The sequence below is a fragment of the Macaca nemestrina genome, chromosome 6 (genome assembly GCF_043159975.1).
Source record: "Macaca nemestrina isolate mMacNem1 chromosome 6, mMacNem.hap1, whole genome shotgun sequence".
NCBI lineage: Eukaryota > Metazoa > Chordata > Mammalia > Primates > Cercopithecidae > Macaca > Macaca nemestrina.
This window is the reverse complement of record NC_092130.1, coordinates 83,839,323-83,862,885: the sequence shown is the minus strand read 5'-3', so window position 1 is coordinate 83,862,885 and position 23,563 is coordinate 83,839,323. Positions and strand designations below refer to the sequence as shown.

The window sequence follows — 23,563 nt, the reverse complement described above, 5'->3', positions numbered from 1 at the left end:
ATAACTTTTTTTGAGACAGAGCCTACCTCTGTTGCCCAGGTTGGAGTGCAGTGGTGCAATCTCAGCTTATGGTGCGATCTCAGCTCACTGCAACCTCCACCTCTCAGGTTCAAGCAATTCTTGTGCCTCATCCTCCTGAGTAGCTGGAACTACAGGTGTGCAACACTACAACTGACTAATTTTTTGTATTTTTTAGTAGAGACGGGGTTTCACTGTGTTGGCCAGGCTGCTCTTCAACTCCTGGCCTCAAGTGATCTGCCCACCTCGGCCTCCCAAAAATCTGGGATAAGTCACGAGCCACCGTGCCTGGCCTCACTAGCACAATAATTATACTGAGAGGATGGGGGAGAAAAACGTGGGCAACAGGAGGAGCGGGGAAGGTAAGCAGCCTGAATCCCTGTCTTCCATAGTAGGACACCTCCCTGTCTTTCACACAATCTAGAAGAACGAGCTAAAACATAAACACAGTAACCTCCAAGGAGCAGGGATCAGAGTGGAGAAGGGTAAGGTGGGGGGATTGCTGGGTTTTGTCCTAAGCCTTGTTAATTTCTGACTCTTAGAACTGTAGGCCTGTACAACTTTGCTAAAAATGAGTATTTACCTGTAATCCCAGCACTTTGGGAAGCCAACGTGGGCGGATCACGAGGTCAGGAGATCGAGACCATCCTGGCTAACACGGTGAAACCCCGTCTCTACTAAAAATACAAAATACTAGCCAGGCGTGCTGGCAGGCGCCTGTAGTCCCAGCTACTCAGGAGGTTGAGGCAGGAGAATGGTGTGAACCCAGGAGACGGAGCTTGCAGTGAGCTGAGACTATGCCACTGCACTCCAGCCTGGGCGACAGAGCGAGACTCCATCTCAAAAAAAAAAAAAAGAGTATTTAGTTTTTAAACAAAATCTGATATTTGACCAACAACAATAGTATATTAAGTGATATGGTTTTTTGTTTTTGTTTGAGAGAGGGTCTTGCTCTGTTGCCTGGGCTGGAGTGCGGTGGTATAATTCTAACTTACTACAGCCTCAAATTATTGGGATCAGGTGATCAACCTCTCGAGCAGCTAGAACCACAGGTGTGCACCACCATGCCCAGCATTCTTTCTCTCTTTTTTTTTTTTTTTGGTAGAGGTGGAGGTCTCGCTATGTTGCTGGTCTTAAATTGCTGACCTCAGTGGATCCTACTGCCTCAGCCTCCCTAAGTTCTGGGATTACAGGTGTGAGCCACCACACCAGGCCAAAGTGGTGTATTCTAAAATTTTTTGGAATCCAACCACTTTGAAAAAGTATGGAGAGCTATAAATCATCTCCCCATAAACACACATGGATGCAGATACACAAAATTGTTGCACAGGATTTTGGGGACTTCATAAAGTCCTGAAAGCCAGGTTAAAAACCTTAGGACTATACATTCTGGTTTCTTTTTTCTTTTTTTTTTTTTTTTTGAGACAGTCTTGCTTTGTCATTCAGGCTGGAGTGCAGTGGCGTGATCTCTGCTCACTGCAAGGTCTGCCTCCCAGGTTCACGCCATTCTCCTGCCTCAGCCTCCCGAGTACCTGGGACTACAGGCGCCCACCACCATGCCCGGCTAATTTTTTGTATTTTTAGTAGAGGCAGGGTTTCACCATAGCCAGGATGGTCTCAATCTCCTGACCTCGTGATCCACCCTCCTCGGTCTCCCAAAGTCTGGGATTACAGGCGTGAGCCACCGCGCCCGGCCCTAGATTCTGGTTTATTAAAGGAAATGCATTTCAAGTCAGAGTTTGTCATTTATTGCACAGGAAAATAAAAACTTAGTTAAGAAAATCAAAAACACCCACATGATAAAATGAGGTCCTACTTGGTTTTAAACTACTTGGTGACCACCATCAGTTGTTTGCTTGACCACAGGATGCACCTAATTCCTAACTATGAATAAAGGTACAAACATTGTTTATTGGGCTTTTGGCTTCAGCCTTGAAACAATCAGATTCTCTCAAACTCAGGAATGTGAATCGCTGTTGGGTTGATGCAGCTGTTTCCATTCTAGAAATGGACCTGGAATCATGTACTTTTCGCCCATGAAGAGTCCTTTGTGTAAAACTTGAAAAGGGAAGGTCCCAAATTCCCCATATGGTGTTTCTTCCAGTAGAGGAATTACTCTAATGACTTCTTAGCAAAACTTACATGATCAGGGCAGGCCATCAAAATACTCCAGAAAACAAAGTTTAGCTCCATTTCTGATGGACCTGTCTCCACTGCTATCAGTCTCACCAACAGCCTCACATCAAGTCAGAGGAACGGTTTTTTCATTTAAGAAGGATCTTCATGGCTGGGTGTGGTCGCTCATGCCTGTAATCCCAGCACTTTGGGAGGCCAAGTTGGGCGGATCACGAGGTCAGGAGTTTGTGACCAGCCTGGCCAACATACTGAAACCCCGTCTGTACTAAAAATACAAAAATTAGCCAGGCTTGGTGGCACGTGCCTGTGGTCCCAGCTACTCAGGAGGCTGAGGCAGGAGAACTGCTTGAACCTGGGAGGTGGAAGTTGTGGTGAGCCAAGACTGCACCACTGCACTTCAGCCCGGGAAAGAGAATGAGACTCAGTCTCAAAAAAAAAAGAAAAAAAAAAAGAAGGACCTTCATGTTCCTGCCCATTTGCAAAAAAATAAAATAAATAAATAAATAAGTAATTGATATCTGTTAACCAGAGGCGACAAAAAGCACCTCCCAGGCTGCTGTAGTAAGTGGATCCGTAACTGTGGGGGGAGATTCCAACCCCCGAGACCTGTGACTATGTTGTGCAGCAAAAGGGCTTTGCCACAGGCCTTAGGAAGAGTATCCTGGGCTATCCAGGGAGGTCCAATCTAATCCCATGAGCCTCTAAGAGTATAGAACTGGCCAGGCGCGGTGGCTCACACCTGTAATCTCCACACTTTGGAAGGCTAAGGCAGGTGGATCACGAGATCAAGAGATGGAGACCATCCTGGCTAAAATGGTGAAACCCATCTCTACTAAAAATACAAAAATTAGTTGGGTGTCATCGCGGGTAACTGTAGTCCCAGCTACTCAGGAGGCTGAAGCAGGAGAATCACTTGAACCCAGGAGGTAGAGGTTGCAGTGAGCTGAGATCATGCTACTGCACTCCAGCCTGGGCAACAGTGAGAGATTCCGTCTCAAAAAAATATTTTAAAATAGGGAATAGAACTTTCTCCGAGTGCAAGAAGAGAAATGCACACAGGGGAACTGGAGAGCCTGAGGAGGTCCCTGGCCTACCTAGTCCTGAGCTGATGGGACCACGTGCAAAGACCAGATAGAGGCCTCAGGAGCTGAGGGCAGCTCCCAACAGATGGAGAGCAAGGGAACAGACACCTCAGTCCTGCAACCACAAGGAACTATATTTGGCCAAAAGCACTTGGAAACAATTCTCCAGTGAGGAATGCAGCCCAGCCCACATGGTGATTTTTGCCCAGTCACATCCACGTCAGCCTTCTGCCCCATAGAACTGTGAGATGATACAATTTCAATTGTTTTAAGCCACTAAATTTGTGGAAATGTGGTAAAGCAGCAACAGAAATGAATACAGTGATTCACGTGGAAACCCCTAGAAGAGTGTCTGGCACAGTGTTGACACCTGACAAGCGTTTCCTGATTTCCTTACATCGCAAGGCAGGGCTGGCCACACTCCATCCAAAACAATAAATGATAGACTTGTTTTGACAAAACAGATTCAGTGAATTATAAATGGCCCAGAACACCTACAAATTTTAGGTTTCAGGTAAGTGATTGCCTTTCTTTTCACTTAGAAGCCTCCCAATGCTCATCTTACTGATAAACTCTAAGTACCAGGCAGGAGACTAAACACCAGACAAACCCAGCCCCAGATGCCCCAAGGGAGCCCATCCCAGCACTCACTCTCCGCTGCACTGAAATGATGTCCAGGTCAGTTTATCCCACTAGACCAAGAACTCCAGCTCTCCACGTGTGAGTCACCAGTGCTGCCTCTGCATCTCTGCTTCTAGGATGGTGCTTCTGCACTTCCCAGGAAATCTGTATCAATGTTTGTCAACACTATATATGACAGTGTCACTTAATATCTGCACAGAAAACATAAATTCTTTGAGGACCAGGGCTGGGTTTATTAGCCTTTGTAATCCCACTGCCACTGTCTGAGACATCAGTGGCACTCGGTAGAAGTTGGTGAAGAGAAAGAAAAGGCAGAGGAGAGACAGGAAAGCAGGACCAACACCGCAGACACAGATTCCGAGGTGGCCGGAGGAGAGGCAGGGCAGAGAAACTTCCTGGATGCTGGAATGGGGTTCACTGTGATATCTGCTGCTGGATTTCAAATGTCAAAGGTGACGCTTTGCTGACCTTGACCTCTGACTGCCCTTTAGCTTTTCCCAACCTCAACACAGGGCACTTAGAAACTGCAATGTCAAGAAATTATGCTTCATTAAAGCATGGGAATGTTATTTACATGAACGTTCATTACTGAATTTTTTACATGGGAATATAAATAATTGAAGAGATTGTTAAAGATTAAATCATGCACATTCAATAACTTTGTAAAATATTAATGATAACTGAAACACAAATTTTGATGTTCCCCAAAAATGCTAACATATAAAAAAATACTGGCCAATTAAAGATAGAAAACAATCCTAATGAAGCTCCCCAACAGACACATTAAAACTTCTCTATACATTAAACATTTTGGATTTCAAAGGAAAACCCAGATTCATTCCATTCTTAATACGGCGTTAAAAAAAAAAATCTTAGGTAATACAATATTTCATTTAAAATTTACAAAATTCCATTACATTCATTATTTCATTTGATCCTCAAAACAATCTCCTGAGTTAGGCAGAACAGGTATTACTAACAACTAACTCCATTTTACAGGTAAGGGAACTGAAGTTCAGCAAGTACTTGGGCTTAACAAAAGCTTTAATAGGGCCACATATCGAAACCAAATCCTCTGCTCAAAAGAACTAGAATAAGTTATCTTTTACATATTATTCATACTTATATCCTGTCAATATCCAAAAATGTTTTGAGGTAGCCTGCAATAATAGACACCTATCCAATAAAAACATTAAAATGAAAAACAGGGGTGAAAAAAACAGCAGGTGACATGGGCGACAGACGAAGGTAGATAGCAAAGACTGAGACTTATAATCTAAGAAAACTTCATCTCTCACCTTCCAGTTCCAGGGAGATAACGCTAAAGGAAACAAGATGGTTTATAGACTCATAAACTGACAAAAGAGAGGTTGCATCAGTCCTTAACCCTGAAACACTCCTAGCAGCCACAGCAAAATCTCTAGGACAACATACCAATGGCATCAAAGCAAGAGTATACTTCAGGGATAGAGTGAATTAAGTTCCCTGTTTGGGACCCAGGCCAGGGCTAGAGAAAAGAACTCTGAAATGTAGAGCTCAAAAATACATCCTCTGTCGGCCAGGCGCAGTGGCTCACACCTGTAATCCCCAGCACTCTGGAAGGCCGAGGCGGGCAGATCACGAAGTCAGGAGATGGAGACTATCCTGCCTAGCACAGTGAAATCCTGTTTCTACTAAAAATACAAAAAATTAGCCGGGCATGGTGGCAGGCGCCTATAGTCCCAGCTGCTTGGGAGGCTGAGGTAGGAGAATGGAGTGAACCCAGGAGGCGGAGCGTGCAGGAACCCAGGAGCCAAGATCCTGCCACTGCACTCCAGCACGGGCAACAGAGCAAAACTCCGTCACCAAAAAACAAAACAAAACAAAACAAAACAAAAACAAACAAACAAAAAAACCATATATATATATACCCTCTGTCTTCTCCATACCCATGTGCCCCCTTCTGTGAGAGACTTCCTTACACCATTGCGGGGAAGAGAATTTTTCTTTGCTATATTTGCTTGAAAGAATTAAAGGTGTAGGGCAAAAATTCTTGGAAATTATGTAGTTTACGATCCTCAAAAGTGAGAAAAATGAAGCCCAGAAGAGAAGGCCTTCCAGGAAAATTCCAGATCCAGAGGTAGACCCAGTACATTGTTTTTGTTTTTGTTTTGAGAGGAAGTCTCACTCTATGGCCCAGGCTGGAGTGCAGTGGAGCCATTTCACTCACTGCAACCTCCGCCTCCTGGGTTCAAGCTATTCTGCCTCAGCGTCCTGAGAAGCTGCGATTACAGGCGCCCACCACCACGCCCAACTAATTTTTGCATTTTTAGTAGAGACAGGGTTTCACCATGTTGGCCAGGTTGGTCTCGAACTCCTGACCTCAAGTGATCCGCCTGCCTAGACCTCCCAAAGTCCTCGGATTACAGGCGTGAGCCACCGCACCAGGCGGACCTGTTAAGTTTTAATCAAGTACTCTGAACTCTGCAACAAACACTAGGAAGTAATAGAAAAAAAATTAATCTAAAAACCCTCTGGAGAGTCAAAGAATTGCAGATTTAAAATAGCATGAATACTTGGATTCACGGTATTGAAAAAGGACCTCGCATTTACCCAGGCGCGCGGGTCCAAGCAGCCACCTATATAGGTGACAAAACACTCAGGAAGCTGTCATGCGGGGCCAGGAAAGAGCCCCCACCCAGAGTCACGGACTCCCTCGTCCGAAGGTCCGCGCAGCACCCTCTGTGAGTCTAGGGAAGCAGTCTCGCTGCGAGGGAGGGCGGGGAGGGCGGCGGAGTCTCCCACTCGCGGAGACCCGGACCCCGCCCCACGAGTGGGCCCTCGCAGGGCCCCCTCTGCCGCACGCGGGGACCAGCCACGCTGCGGGGGACCGGGCAGAAGCCAGCGCCTGGGTCCATGCAGTCCCCTCCGCGGCAGACGCGGGGAGCCGGGGAGCAGTAGGGACCGGCCCCCACCCGCAGGGCGACCGGGACCCCCCGCGGGCCGACGAGGTACCGCAGCAGGCGCTAAGCCCCCGGTGCCGCCCAAGGCCGAGACAAAGCCCTGGCGCAAGGACCCCGGATCCCAACGTCAGACCCTGCGGAGCCCAGCTCGGAGCCGCCACGCGCGGGGCAGAGACCCCCGCCCAGTCCGGAGGCCCCATCGCCCGTCGCGCCGTCTCACCTCAGGCAGCCGCCTCGCAGCGCTCGCTCCTCGCCGCCGCGCCTGGGCCGGCTGGAGTGCAGCTGAGCAGCCGACAGAGCCGCGGCAGCCTCAACAATGGAGCCCCGGGGCGGGGCCTCTGCCGCCGCTTCAGCCCGTGTTCCCCGCTCAGGATCCGGCTCAGATCAAAGAGCTGCAGCTGGCGCGGAGCCGCGGCCGGGAAACACACCGCGCAGGTGCACACGGCCCGGCCCGCCGCCCGCAGCCCCGCCCCCAGCGGAGCCGGGCGCCCAGGGCCCGCCCCCCGGCCAATGGGGAGCGAGCTGCGCGGAGAGGGCGGGGCCTGGGGGAACAAAGGCAGGTTGGGCGGGGCGGCGCTGGGACTGGGCGTGCGGGGTCCCGCGGGAGGACTGGACCCAAGAGCTGGCCGCATCCTGGCCTCCTAGAAGACCCAGCTCAACGTCCACCTGGAGTCTGCTCTACAGGACGCGCTCATCTCAAGCCCAGAACTCAGGCTTTTAGGGCAGAGAGCGAGAGACAGGCTTGCTTTACAAAAAGGGAAACTGAGGTCCAAGGAATAGGATTGCCTGCTGCCCGAAGTCACGTAGTCGCATTCACTCGTTCACCTTGTCATTCAGCAAACATTTGGAAGCACGTATGGTGGGCGTTAGGAGTGAAGTAGGGCCGGGCGCGGTGGCTGGCACTTGTAATCCCAGCACTTTGTGGGGCCGAGGCAGGTGGATTACTTGAGGCCAGGAGTTCGAAACCAGCCTGGCCAACAAGATGAAACCCCATCTCTGCTAAAAATACGAAAACTTAGCCGATCGTGGTGGCGCGTACCTGTGGTTCCAGCTACTGGGAAGGCTGAGGCAGGAGAATCATTTGAACCCGGGAGGTGGAGGTTGCAGTGAGCTGAGATGGTGCCACTGCATGCGCTCCAGCCTGGGCGACAGAATGAGACTCTGTCTCCAAAAAAAAAAAAAAAAAAAAAAAAAAAAAATTAATGGATGGGAAGTAGAAGCGAACTTAGGCCTTCCCTGAAGGAGCTCGGCCAAGGAGTACCTGAAATGTCTCTGCATCGCTTTAAGGACTGATAAAGGAACCAGGAGCGAGCACTAATCACTTCCCTTTCCAGCCTCAGAGCTTTCATGTGTTTGCTGTTCCCCGCCTGAAATGCCAAGTACCAATGGTGTTTATTTATTTATAGAAATGGGGTCTCCCTATGTTGCCCAGGCTGGTCTCAAACTCCTGGCCTCAAGCCATCCTCTCCTCTCAGCCTCCTAAAGTGTTGGGATTACAGGTATGAACCACTGTCCCCAGCCCTGATCGTCTTTCAAACGTCTTTCCTCATCTTATTTGAGCTTCCTGCTTCATGTCACCCCACACCCTTGGTTTCCCTGTACTTCCATAGCTGCTGCTCGGTGGGTCCCGGGGACCCACCCCCTTCTCCGCCCAACTTGTATATGTCTGGACTCAGGCCAAATGACCTTCCATTTGCAGTGGGCATTGCCACAGGTAATCTCATGACCTTCCGGGCTTCACAAACCATCCACATGCTCTGCTGCCTGCCAGAGACATCCATCCCAGTCAGATGCCCAGCCCTGACCTTTCCCAAAGCCCCCACTGGACACAGGGAAGCATCTCAAATTTTCTGCGGGCCAAAACAGAGTGCTTTATTAGTGTCCTAACCTGCTCATCCACATTCTTGTGATTCTCTGTAAACAGCCCCTCCATCCACCCAGCTGCTCAGGTGAAAATCTCAAATCCTCCTCCAGTACTTCCTCCCCGAACCTCTCATGCAGCCCTCTGCCTTCCTAGGACGCTGAGCACCCCTCACTCCCAGCACCAGCTGGTGTGCTGTCTGAGTGGCTCCCACCCACTTGGCATGAAGTGTGACTTCTCGCCCGGTGTGGTAGCTTACGCCTGTAGTCACAGCACTTTGGGAGGCTGAGGCGGGCAGATCGCTTGAGGCCAGGAGACTGGGACCAGCCGGGCCAATATGGTGAAACTAAAATACAACAATTAGTCAGGCATGGTAATGCGTGCGTATCATCCCAGCTACCCTACCCAGGAGGCTGAGGCAGGAAAATTGCTCGAACCTGGGAGGTAGAGGTTGCAGTGAGCCAAGGTCACACCACTGCACTCCAGGCTGGGCAACAGAGTGAGAATCTGTCGCAAATTAAAAAAAAAAAAGAAAAAGAAGAAGAAAAAGAAAGAGAAAAAGTGTGACCTCTCTAAAGCAAGGCAGTGTCCCATTCTGATTCACTTCCATGTGTAAAACAGGACCTGCGCCCTGAAGGCACTCACTCAGGGAGGCTGCTGGGATGGGTGGATGCACAGTTCAGGTCTTCATGGTGGCTGGGGCTGACCCCATCCCCATCGCTCTTCCCACACACACCTGCACACTCATCACTCCCACGCTCGCACCCACCACTGAAAGCCTGGCCCCTAATCTGATTTGCCTAACAAGGTCCCCAGAGGAACAACACATGCTTCCCTACCTCTCCCCTGCTAGGGCCCCACTGTGTTCTGGGATGTACTCAGGGATCAGGAGAACAAAACCTCAGGGAGTGAAAGGACATTCCAGGGTGCAGGCCTCTGCATCCCCCTCCATGCCCTCACCCCTGCCTGACACACCCTCACCCCTGTACCTGGCCAGCTCTTACCAACCCTTAAAGTCTCACCAAGTTCAGTGGTGACAGCCACACCCTAAAGTGACTGACCCCCCAATGACCTATGCCGTTGCATAGTCTTCCTGACCTTGGGTACGAGCAAAACCGGTGACTGGCTTTTAACCCATAGAGCCTGGCAAAAGCAATGGGATGTCACTGTCACAGTGCATCACCTTCGCACACTAGAGAGAAAGGTTCCGCCTGCAGGCGCTACAGGAGGGAGATGCTGTGCTGAGAAAGGACCTTTGGTGGGGCCCCATAGGCAAGGAAGCAAAAAGCTGGGACATTGCCAAGCGGGTCCGAGGAAATGAATTCTGTCAATAACCTCGGCGGACCTGGAAATGGATTCTGCCCTGGTGGAGCCTCAGATGAGGATGCAGCCCAGCTGCTTAGCGTGAGATCCCAAGCACAGGTCCCGCTAAAATGTGCTCAACTCCTAGCTTGCCAAAATTGGCTTAAAGGTGTGTGTTGTTTTAAGCTTCTAAGTTTTTAGTTATTTCCTATGAAAGTGTTAAAATATGAGAGAATAACTTAAGTCCCCTCCCCATCACACACATTCTTCTTTCTGGCATTCATCACAATTATACTTACTGATTTAAAATCTCCCTCTTGACTGGGTGCAGTGGCTCAGGAGTTCCAGACCAGCCTGGACAACATGGTGAATCCCCATCTCTACTAAAAATACAAAAATTAGCTAGATGTGGTCGTACAATCCTGTAATCCCAGCTACTCGGAAGGCTGAGGCAGGAGAATTGCTTGAATCCAGGAGGCAGAGGTTGCAGTGAGCCGAGATTACACCATTGCCCTCCAGACTGAGTGACAAGAACAAAATTCTGCCTCAAAAACAAAAACAAACAAACAAAAAAACTGTCTCTTGCCACTAGCATGAAGGTCCCATGAGAAGAAAAATGGAAACTCTTGCTCATAACAGTGCCCCAAATGCCCAGCACGGTGTAGCTCTAGGGCAGTTAGTCGATGGTGGACGCTGCTGGTTGGAGGGCCCAGCTGGCCCTCCCAACTGCCTTCTCCCTGGTCACATTCCATTATAGAGAACAGAATAGTTTCTTACCTTTCCAGAGTCCCTCTTAGTGGGGATTGGCCAAGTGACATTGTCCTGCCCCGGGAGACATAAGTGGAAGTTGGCTGAAAGGTTTCTAGCCTTGGTGTGCTGGGACGATTTGAACGAGGACATGACAGCTGACCGTCCATGGTTCGGGAATTCTGCAAGTTGGTTGTTCAACACATTCAGTACTTCAAAATATTAAATAATATAAAGTCGCAAATTAAAAAATGCATTAGACTAGATGCAGTGGCCCACGTCTAACACATTGGAAGCCTGATGCAGGGAGATCACTTGAGCCCAGGAATTCAAGACCAGCTTAGGCAAAAAAGGAAGACCCTGTCTCTACAAAAAATTTTAAAATTAGCTAGGCATGGTGGTGTGTGGATGCAATCCTAGCCACTCAGGAGGCTGAGGTGGGAGGATCGCTTGAGCCATCTGTTCAAGGCTCCAATGAGCTATGATAGTGCCACTACACTCCAGCCTGGGTGACAGAGCCAGACCCTGTCTCAGAAATAAATATATTTCATATATTAATAAATTTATAATAAATGTATGTATATACACATTTATGTATTATAATTATAAATTTAGATATAAATATATATTTATTGTTTTATTTATTTATTTATTTTGAGATGGAGTTTAGCCCTTGTCACCCTGGCTGGAGTGCAATGACACAATCTGGGCTCACCGCAACCTCCACCTCCTGGGTTCAAGTGATTTTCGGGCTTCATTCTCCTGAGTAGCTGGGATTACAGGCACGCACCACCACGCCTGGCTAATTTTTGTATCTTTAGTAGAGATGGGATTTCTCCATGTTGGTCAGTCTAGTCTCGAACTCCTGACCTCAGGTGATCTGCCCACCTCAGCCTCCCAAATTGCTGGGATTACAGGTGTAAGCCACTGTGCACAGCCTATATGATATATTTATATATTATAATTATGTATATTAATTTTATATAATTATATACAAATATAAATGTGAAAACTTTCCTTGCCTTCTCTTGTTTCTACCTACAGTCAGTCCCATGACTTCAAATACTATCTACATGTAATAATTTTAAATGTATATTTTATATATATTTATATTTTTGTTGTTGTTGTTGTTGTTGAGACGGAGTCTCACCCTGTCGCCAGGCTGGAGTGCAATGGCACAGTCTCAGCTCACTGCAACCTCTGACTCCCAGGTTCAAGCGATTCTCCTGCTTCAGCCTCCCAAGTAGCTGGGCTTATAAGCGCCCACCACCACGTCCAGCTAATTTTTGTATTTTTAGTAGAGACATGGTTTTGCCATGTTGGTTAGGTTGTTTCGAACTCCTGATCTTAACTGATCGCCCACCTCAACCACCTAAAGCGCTGGGAATACAGGCGTGAGCCACCATGGCCAAAATATTTTTCTGTTTTCAAACATTTTACACGAAAGGAAAGCAGAGAATAAATCCTCTGACACTCTACTGTAAAAAAAATCTTTGTGCCTCTCTTCATCTTTCCTAAGTGTACATATTACCCAAATGTCTTTAAGTTGAGGTCCCCCCGTGAAAACTTTACAGGGTGTTGTGTCCTCAGCCACCCTCCTGTCTTTTCCTAGTCCTGGCATTTTAGAACTGTCTGGGGATGACCCAGGATACGCATTGTGGCCATGTCTATTGGAGGGTCTAGTGAGTATCAGCCCCGGGATCATCTCATCCCCAAGGACAACCTGAGGTAGGGGGTAGAGCCTCTCAGGAGAGCAGCTGGATGCTCTTGGCCTTAGAGGAATCTCCTGGTATAGTTTCATCTAAAATGGTGACCCCTTAGGGTTATTAAAATTTTAGGACATTAAAATGAATGGACAATACAACGTAATGTCATTAAAGCTAGGTCATTAAAACTGTTCCTCCAGCCGGAGCTTTTATTCCTCGGAGACACATTGACGATCTGCAAACGGGATGCTGATAGTGAGAGGAAAAGGCAGAAATGATTTCTGCTGTCTCGATTGTCTCAGACTTTCGAAGAGAGAAAAATTATCCCAAAGGACAAGGAAAACCCACCCCAGAGAGGATGTGCAAGAACCTGAATATGAAGATGCTTTTAAGGCACACAGGAGGACAAAGAGCAGTGCCAGTGCCTCCTAGGTGGTGACTGAGTGCTTTACTGAACAGGATGGGTGTCCCGAGGGATAGAATGGAATGCCGTGACACTTAGAAAGGTCTGTGTTGGGGTCAGCACTGCCTCTCCCTGAGTTTGTTATCTTGAAAAGGCTTGTCCGCTTATTTGAGTTTCAGTTTTTCATTGACTGTAAGATACATTTTGTCAGTACAGCTTGAAAGATAAAAATACTATTTCCAAAGAGGCAAGCTAAAATGATGCATTTTATTTGCTAAAAATTCATATTTATTTCTTCCTCAGAGTGAGTGTAGTAGGTTTTAAAAGTCTGTTCTTTTTAAGGGTAATTTCAAATGGAATTGTAGGACTTAGCTTTGTCAATGCTACTGGTGAAATAAAAGTGTGATAGATAAATTGATGATTTACAAAGATTCACCAAAATGTCAGTTCCCCTCTTGTAGCATGGTGAAGAATTTATGACAGTGGGCACATCTGCATCCTCTTATCTGTATATCTCGGTTTTTGTTTGTTTGTTTGTTTGTTTTTGTTTGTTTGTTTGTTTGGAGACACTGTCTTGCTCTGAGCCCGGCTGGAGTGCAGTGGCGCCATCTCTGCTTACTGCAACCTCTGCCTCCCAGGTTCAAGTGATTCTCCTGTGTCAGCCTCAGAGTTACTGGGATTATAGGCCCACCACCACACCCAGCTAATTTTTGTATTTTTAGTAAACACGGGGTTTTAGGCCTGGCACCGTGGCTCATTCCTGTAATCCCAGCACTTTGGGAGGCCAAGGTGGGTGGATCACAAGGTCAGGAGTTCCAGAGCTGCCTGGCCAACACGGCGAAAAACTGTCTCTACCACAAATACAAAAAAATTAGCTGAGCCTGGTGGCAGGCACCTGTAATCCCAGCTACTCGGGAGGCTGAGGCAAGAGAATTGCTTGAACCAGGGAGGTGAAGTTTGCAGTGAGCCAAGATCTTGCCACTGCACCCCAGCCCAAACGACAATGGAAGACTTCATCTGAAAAACAAACAACAGCAAAAAGGCCGGGTTTTGCCATGTTGGCCAGGCTGGTCTCATCCTCCGGACCTCAGGTGATCACCCGTCTCAGCCTCCCAAGGTGCTGGGATTACAGGCCTGAGCCACCATGCCTGGCCCACTCTATTTTCTTTTTAGTCCCTAAATTTTAACATGTTTGAGTTTGTCTGTTCCTTTATCACTGTTTTCTTACACAAAAGAAATTCTGCCTAATCCTTCGTAAAAAAAAAATCTTCCTGTGACTTCTGAAAGTGTTCTGGTTTTGTCTTTCATATTTGAATATATAATAAGTTGATTACGGTTCATGGAATAGAGAAGAATGCAATGCATTTTCCCAAGTAGATGCCAGCCTGGTTTGCCTCATATTTTAAAGTGCATGTGATTTCTTTTTCTATTCTACAGTGCCTAGTCTATCATTCATCAACTTTCCATATAAATGCTGGGTCATTAAGACTTTTCTTCCCCTTGGTCTGCTTGCTCATCTCTCTGCTAATACTGTGCTGTCCTGAGTATTTTCGTTTGAAAATCTTAGAAGTATGTTAGACAAGCTATCACTCTTTTTTTAAGTGACAAAAAAGCATTAGATATTTGTCATTTTTACTACGTATGAAAAAGTAGTTTTTCTTGCCTAAAACAACCTGATTTGGGAATTTATGTGATTTCATAGGAATAGCATCTGGAAGTGGTGACATTAATGTCATTTTAAAAACCATGTGTCATATTTCCTCTTATTCCTTTCTGCCTTGACATTGTGCAATAGAAATTTTAAAAATTGTTGTATTAATGTTGTTAAATATCAATTATTGGTTTTATTTGCTACTCAATTAAATTTAATAAGCCTACTCTGTCTTGGTGTAATCACATGGAATGGGCTCAACTTCCCAGTTAACAAGTGACAGCACATGTAAAATATTGTCTACCAGGGAAACTCATTGAACACTTAGTGTTCAGACTGTGTTTTGGTGTCTGGTTCCCTAAGCACCACTGCAGTGACACAAAATAATAGACCTTCAGCAGAAAAAGTTTTGGCAAATATATTGCATAAGCCATTTAGATGCAGTGGGTCATTCTTATTACTTGGGTTGGTGGAATCCCTTTCAAAATGTAAGTTACTAATACAAAGATGGAACTTTGCGAGCAGGTGTTTTTAAGAATCAGTAGTCTCAGGACTGATAATATTAACTCCCTTATGCACATCAGGTAGGACTTTATTATGACAGATACTAGAAATGTACAAAGTGAAGTTAAAAGGTAACTCCTAGCAGCACATCTTACTCCCTGGATTCTCTAATGAGATGGGTGTTTCTACTTTGCTGTTACCTTTTTGAATAGTTCAATTCCAGCATTAATACTGCTGTGTGGGAGGGAGTATGTGTGAACAGAGTAAGAGTTGTGACAATCACGTCATAGAAGAAATGCTTGAAAATTTTAGAATCATGTAAAGAGCTTATGGATTGAGTATAAATTCCCAGTGCTGTCAGTCTCACCCGTCCTTCTATCCACATGTGTGGAATGTTCTAGGACTCCATGGCTTTTGAGGATGTGGCTGTAAACTTTACCCAGGAGGAATGGGCTTTCTTAAATTCTTCTCAGAAGAATCTCTAGAGAGAAGTGATGCAGGAAACCTGCAGGAACCTGGCTTCTGTAGGTAAGAATGACAACACATTTCACTTAATTACAGAAGTATTTCCCTATCATCAGTGCTATTTGTGATTTGGAATGTGGCAAGGGAATGATTTGGTGAAGAAATCAGGCATGGGCACTGTGTACAATGAACATAAATCTAGTAACGTTTCTATAGTTTTTAATAATTCATGATAATTTTGTGGGTCTGCATTTTAGGAAACTAATGGAAAGACCAGAATATTGAAGATCACTTTGAAAAACCTGGGAAAGATATAAGATAACTTGCACTGAGAAGAGGAAATAAAGTCCTTTGAAGGAATCTTAGCAAGTCATATGAACTTAAAAACAAGTAATCAAAACAAATAAGAGTCACTTGAAATTTATTTTGTTTTAGAAAAATTTCACCCAAATGTAACGTACTTCAGTGTAGCAGTCAGTGTTTGGAAAACAGTTTACTTGAAAATAGCACTACAAAATTGTGTATATGAATGTTACTAATTTGGTCATAGTCATGTAGGTGGTAGCTGTGTTTTCAGTGGTAACCCATTTACTTTCAAATAATTCAATCATGGCCAAAAAAAATAATAATAATGCATTTTCCTTGGTATTGGTAGCAGTGTAAGTCCAAGACCTATTAATAAGTAGAAAGTTATTAAACCAACCAATAATAATGTGCTTGTCATTTTTTTTACAGAAATCATGTGTTACAGAGACCGTGTGAAAGCAAAAAAGGTAGACAGTATGGACAAGTTGTCAGCCAAATTCCAAACCTTGATCTGAATGAGAACATTTCTACTGGATTAAAACAATGTGAATGCAGTGTTTGTGGAAAAGTCTGTACATCATTCCCTTCTTAATAGGCACATCCTAGCTCACTCAGGATACAAACCATATGGAGAGAAGCAATATAAATGTGAACAATGTGGGAAATTCTTCGTTTCTGTTCCAGGTGTTAGAAGACACATGATAATGCACAGTGGAAATCCAGTTATAAATGTACGATATGTGGGAAAGCGTTTTATTTTCTCAATTCATTTGAAAGACATCAGAGAACTCACACAGGAGATAAACCCTGTAAATGTAAAGAATGTGGTGAAGCGTTCACTGTTTCCGGTTGTTGTGTAATACATGAACGAACTCACACTGGAGAGAAATCCTAGGAATGTAAGGAATGTGGGAAAACATTCAGATTTTCTTGTTATTTTAAGACGCGTGAAAGGACTCACACTGGAGAAAGACCCTATAAATGCACCAAATGTGATAAAGCCTTTGGCTGTTCCACTTCCCTTCGTTGTCATGGAAGCATTCATACTGGAGAGAGACCCTATGAATGTAAACAATGTGGCAAAGTCTTTAGTCCTTTGAGTTCCCTTTGTAACCATACTGGAGAGAAAGCCTATGAATGTAAACAATGTGACCAAGCCTTCAGTCGTCTCAGTTCCCTTCACCTCCATGAAACAATTCATACTCTAGAAAAACCCTATGAATGTAAGAGATGCGGTAAAGGCTACACTCGTTCCAGTCACCTTACTCACCATGAAAGAAGTCATGATATAGAGGCTGGGTGTAGTGACTCAGCCTATAATCCCAGCACTTTGGGAGGCAAAAGTGTGTGTATTGCTTGAGCCCAGGAGTTCATAACTAGCCCGGATTAAAACAATGTGAAACAACCTGGGCAACATGGTGAAACCCTGTCTCTAGAAAAATAAAATAATGCCGGGCACGTTGGCTCACGCCAGCTACTCGGGAGGCTGAGGCAGGAGAAGGGTGTGAACCTGGGAGGTGGAGCTTGCAGTGAGCTGAGATAGCCCCACTGCATGCCAGCCTGGGCGACAGAGTGAGACTCTGTCTCAAAAAAAAAAAAAAAAGAAAATAATTAACTGGGCATGGTGGCACATTTCAGTTGTCTTAGTTCTTTTTCAAGGACATAAAAAGCCACGAGGGGTTGGGGGAAAGCCCTGTGCATGCGGATCACAAAGTCAGGAGATCGAGACCATCCTGGCCAACATGGTGAAACTTCGTCTCTACTAAAAATACAAAAATTAGCTGGGTGTGGTAGCATATGGTTGTAATCCTAGCTACTCAGGAGACTGAGGCAGGAGAATCGCTTGAACCCAGGATGTGGAAGTTGCAGTGAGCCGAGATTGTGCCACTACACTCCAGCCTGGTGACAGAGTGAGACTCCATCTCAAAATTAAAGAAAATAAACAAACAAATAAATAAAGCCCCTTGAATGTAAGAAATGTGGTAAAACATTTACTCTTTCCCATTCCCTCATAAACATGAAAAGGCTCACACTGCATAGAAACCGTAAGAATGTTAGGAAATGTGGTCAAGCCTTCAGATTTTCCTGTTTTTGAAGATTTGGGAGGACTGAGAGTGGAGAAAAGCCTTTTGAATCTAAATTTGTAGTAAGGCCTTCAGTTGTGTTAGTTCCATTTGAAGATATCAGCTCATTCCTGAGAAAAACCCTATGAATGTCCAGAATGTGGGAATGTTTCATTTCTCTCATACCCACTCAAGGACATACGAAAATGCACACTGTAGCTCCCTGGACCTTGTAAATACAAGAACGTACACAGGATTAAAACTCTAATAGTTTAGAAACTGCAAGAATATTTTCAGTTTTAACATTTATTTGAAAAGTCATGTTAAAATTCCCACAGGAAGGAAGTTCTGTAAGTGAAGCTTTTCTAATTTGAAAAGCCTGATGCAAATTAATTATGGTGCAGTGCTTGAAAAAAAATGTATGAAATGTTACACAAGTTACAAGTATATTGTTTTTATCAGTGGCTCATTCTTAAAGAGTCTTGAGTATGCATTTCACCTTGTTTTGCAGGGAAACCTTGAGGTGAGAGTTCTGTAAATGCTCTTTAAGCAGTAGTACTTGAGTTTCATAGATAATGATACTAAGTTTGTTGGTAGAATTTTTGTCTATTCATTTGATAATGTGCTGGATTCATGGTTGAATTTTAATGTTTTTCTAAAATGTAGGTAAGTTTAATTTTTTTATTTCATTATTATTATTTTTTTTTTGAGATGGAATCTCATTCTGTTGCCCAGGCTGGAGTGCAGTGGTGCAATCTCGGCTCACTGCAACCTCCGCCTCCTGGGTTTAAGTGATTCTCCTGCCTGAGACTCCCGTGTAGCTGGGACTACAGGTGCCCACCACTACATCCAGCTAATTCTTTGTATTTTTAGTAGAGACAGGTTTCGCCATGTTGGCTAGGCTGGTCTTGAACTCCTGGCCTCATGATTTGCCCACCTCAGCCTCCCAACGTGCTGGGATTACAGACATGAGCCACTGCACGCGGTCAGTAAGTTTCATTTGTATGTATTGTCCTGTGACTAACTGACCAGTGAATAATGTTTGTGAATTGTTGGGATTGTCTTACTAGCCACATTTGGCAAATTTTGATTATCCCTTGTTCATTATACATATTCCACCTTTCTTTATTAAAGGAAAAACTACTCTTGATATAAAGATGTTTATTTTTTGCTAATAATGAGTTGGTATTAATTTCTAAGTACATAAATTTTACCATAGAGTATCATCTCGTGAGTTCTTTGCATTTGTTGCCTTTATTCTTTATTATTTCTGTCTATTATTTGGATCATTCACTTTGAATGAAGGAGAAAGAACTGTGATAGGACAATATGTTGTAACTAATCTGAGGGAGGAAGCATTCAATCTCTCAGTCACATATGATAGCGTTGGGCTTTTCATCGATGCCTTTCTTATTGTAGTAGATAGTATTGCACCATTATGATATGATAGTTTATATATTGTATTTTAGAGTATTACAGTCTTACCAGTCAGTGTCACATGATTCAGTTCCCTACCAGCCAATAGACAAACCAATCACATACTCCTGTAGGAATAAAGGAACATCCTGGGCCGGGTGCAGTGGATCACGCCTGTAATCCCAGCACTTAGGGTGGCCAAGGCCGGTGAATCATGAGGTCGGGAGATCGAGACCATCCTGGCTAACACGGTGAAACCCCGTTTCTACTAAAAATACAAAAAATTAGCCACGCGTGGTGGTGGGTGCCAGTAGTCCCAGCTTCTAGGGAGGCTGAGGCAGGAGAATGGTGTGAACCCGGGAGACGGAGCCTGCAGTGAGCCAAAATCACACCACTGCACTCCAGGAAGGATGACAGAGTGAGATTCTGTCTCAAAAAAAAAAAAAAAAAAAGAAACATCCTCACCTTTTTAATGCTATACCACTCTCTGCTCCTAAATTAATCCCTGTTTGGGCCTGTGTGAGCTTACACCATCCTCCTATATGTAATTAATAACTGATGTCTGGCTTATCTGTTTAGTAATAGATGTTATGTGTTTCACGGTGCAGTAAACGTAGGGTGCTCATTCCTTCCTCACCAGTGGGGTGCATGAGACGCTATTGAAACAATTGGCAACACAAATGGAATGGACCAACCCTCATGAAGGACACCTGCTCAACTTGACCTACCTGCTGTCGGCTGACGGTTCCGTAACACATTAGCAGCCGCCTGAGTCAGAACCGTGAGCTGACGATGGGCCTTCCCTTTGGTCTACACAACGTTTTGTGGTCTTCAGGTGTTGTCATCTTCTCCCACACTAAACTGCTCTCATCTCCTAGACATGAATATTTACTTGCACCCCCGCATGACATTTGGCCTGTGCTTAGCAGGCAGTTTTGAGGCCCTGGCTTATTAATGCACAAAAGCGCAGCACATAAACCGACACTTAAGTCCTAATTAGCAAGGATCAGGCTGTATCTCTGTAGTCCCTGCATCTACTCTGGTCACCATCTCTGTATGCTCAGGGCAGCCATGTGAACATTATTAATTATTGTACACTCCAAGACAATAGTTATTATGTAGGCAGAAGTAGTGGCCTTGTTTGTTTCTTGTGCTACTGCTCCCCTTGCTGCTGTCCCCTACACCCTCCTGATGAGGTGTACATCTATGGTGCCTCATGGTTCAGTCATGGATGAGTAAAGAAAATGGGAAGAAAGAGTTTGATATTAGCCACTATCAAAGCAGATGAAGAAGAGTCTCAGCTGCTTTCATTGAAAAATTCCCAGCGAGTGTGTGGGCTTCTCTTATCACTGCTGTTTATCAGCATGTCAAAAGTCGAATCTTTGGACTGCAAGTCTTGCCGGCCTTAGACATAATGCCCTTACTGCATGTGGAGCTAACCCCAGGAAGATGGAGTGACAGTCTCTGGAGGATTAGGTGGTCTCCTCCAATGTGGCTTGATGGGCTCCTGAACTCTTTCCTGTAACCATGCAGAGAGTCTACACTGCCAGCAATCCTGTGCCTCAACTCTGTAGATGTAGAAACTCAAAATATTCAAAATATTCTGAAACAGTTTCCATTGAAAGGAAAGAGAAAGGGTTAGGTGCCATGCTCCGTTCAAGAGAACTAGTAGATGGCTCACAAGAACACTCTGTCGCTACTGTCTGTGCTTTGTCCCAACAAATATCCTGATCCTTCAATTTTAAGGGTGCAGGGCCATTTTCCTCCCTTTCTTACTGGTAGTTCTCAAGATAACTGTATGATATGCTGGGAAGACAATATCCTGATAATCAGGTGACATTGGTCAGAACAGCCCAGGCTCTGTTAGAGTCCCTGCTCGAAACAGAATGGCCTTTAACGCTTGTGTCTAGCAAACCACATCGTGGGCTGCTTTCTGGTGTCCCTCAGTTGTAGTGCAAGTGAAGCGTTTACAGTCAAAACTCCATCCATCTGCTCTGGGTAGCCTTCCTGATCTTGGGGTAGCGGTTCATATTGAATCCTAGACTTTCGTTGTCTTTTGTTTGCTATTTGTAAGTAATAAATTCACTTCATAGAATTTATATATGAATGTGTTTGGTCTCATTGTACTCAGAAAAGTAGGTAGCCATTGCACAGTGAACCTGCTTCATAATTGGTGAAAAGACCTATGTCCCCCTTGTGCCACAGCAAGGAGGTTCATTCAGCCAAACATCAACTTCATGTGCGTAAAACCCTGTAGCACAATTATTGCCATGTGGGAGGCCTTTAACAATGGTGATGCTGATTTGAAGAACTCTGAAGGAAGAAATTTACACAAATGGGTTGGGTACACGGGAGTCCCTCCTAACTTACAGCAACCCTTACTCCCCTCTGCCTAAAAAGAGTGGAGAGGCCAGGCACGGTGGCTCAGGCCTGTAATCCGAGCACTCTGGGAGGCTGAGGTGGGCAGATCACAATGTCAGGGGTTCAAGACCAGCCTGACCAACATGGGGAAGCCACATCTCTACTAAAACTACAAAAATTAGCCGGGAATGGTGGTGGGAACCTGTAATCCCAGCTACTTGGGAGGCTGATGCAGGAGAATTGCTTGAACCTGGGAGGCAAAGGTTGAAGTGAGTCAAGACCATGCCACTGCACTCCAGCCTGGGTGACAGGGCAAGACTCCGTCTCAGGGAAAAAAAAAAAAAAAGTGGATAAGAACTGAAACAGGTTTAAAATTTCACCTAATTGGAAATGCAAAGTTTACAAAAATAATATTTAAAATAAAATGCTAAATGAGGGCTCATTGAATTTTATGCCTTCACAAAGTAGGTTGTGAGTTACCTTCCACATCTGTTGAAAGCCACCAAAGTTCAGCAGCCTCCGTGTCTGAAATTCACATGTGGCTCAAATAAGAATTGTATCTAGGGATACCCCAAAGTTTAAATATGGTATCCCCTGCGATATTATGAGGAATTACTGTACATAAAACAAGTTGTCTTCCTTTAAATCTGAAAATAATATTATCTTGCCTACATTCTCCAAAACGCATCGCTCTGCAGTATCCTATAGTGGACATAGGTTTCCAGACCAATGAGCACTAAAAGTAAGTGTGTGCGACTCACCTATGTTCTTATCAAAATGGAAATCCCTGAATCCCACCAGTTAGAACAACATGACAGAATGTCACATCTTTGGAATATACAGGTTTTCTCTAAGGTTATTAGGTATTGATTTCATTTAAAAAATACATATCAATATATTTAGATTACCTATTTCTCCTATGTTTTCGTATTAATAGATTGTGTCTTTTAATTCATCCAGTTGGTCTAAGTTACCAAGTTTATGGTTTATGGAGATTGTAATATTCTTTATTATTTTATCATCCATGGGCTCTCTAATATAAAGGCCTCTTTTAATTCTTCTATTATTAGGTTGGTGCCAAAGTAATTGCGGTTTTGGACTGTGAATTTTAAATTTTTGTAATTAGGCTGCAACACATCTTTATTAATCAAAATAGAACCCATTACAATGGACTGGGCACAGTGGCTCACACTTGTAATCTCAGCACTTTGGGAGGCTGAGGTGGGTGAATCAGGAGGTCGGGAGTTTGAGACCAGCCTGACCAACATGGTGAGATCCCATCTCTACTAAAAATACAAAAAGTAGCCGAGTGTGGTATCATGTGCCTGTAATCCCAGCTACTCAAGAGGCTGAGGAGGAGAATCTCTTGAACCCAGGAGGCAGAGGTTGCAGTGAGTCGAGATTGTACCTTTGCACTCTGGCCTGGGCGACAGAGTGAGACTGGGTCTTAAAAAACAAAAGGAAACCATTACATTGAGCACATTTTTGCCAATGAGAAATAAACCTCTTTATTCCATGCTTTCAGGGTTCGATGAATTCTTGGAAAGCATTTTCTGCATTCTGCTGGTTGTGTAAGTGTTTTCTCTGCAAAAAGTTGTCAAGATGCTTAAAGAAGTGCTGGTTGGTTGGTGAGAGGTCAGATGAATATGGCAGATGAGACAAAACTTCATAGCCCAGTTTATTCAACTTTTGAAGCCCTGGTTGTAGAACATGTGGTCACACATTGTGGAGAACTGGGCCCTTCATGTTGACCAGTGCCGGTTCCAGGTGCTGCAGTTTTCCATGCGTCTCATCGATTAACTTGGCATACTTCTCAGATGTAATGATTTCACCAGGATTCAAAAACTGTAGTGGATCAGAAGACCAGCAGGTGACCACCAAACAGTGATCATGACCTTTTTTTGGTGCAAGTTTGACTTTGGGAAGTGGTTTGGAGCTTCTTCTCTGTCCAACCAGTG

At 44.9% G+C, this 23,563-nt stretch overlaps 1 long non-coding RNA gene and 1 pseudogene across 1 annotated transcript; both read left to right on the top strand.

The window, feature by feature from the left end:
- The first annotated feature begins 6,404 nt into the window (after positions 1-6,404).
- Positions 6,405-7,465, top strand: LOC139363950 (collagen alpha-1(I) chain-like; annotated as a pseudogene).
- A 691-nt stretch (positions 7,466-8,156) lies between these two features.
- On the top strand, positions 8,157-17,250 carry LOC139363819 (uncharacterized). Its single transcript, XR_011624841.1, has 3 exons — positions 8,157-8,319; positions 15,396-15,522; positions 16,195-17,250. It is a non-coding gene; the product is annotated as an uncharacterized lncRNA (long non-coding RNA).
- The last annotated feature ends 6,313 nt before the right edge of the window (positions 17,251-23,563 follow it).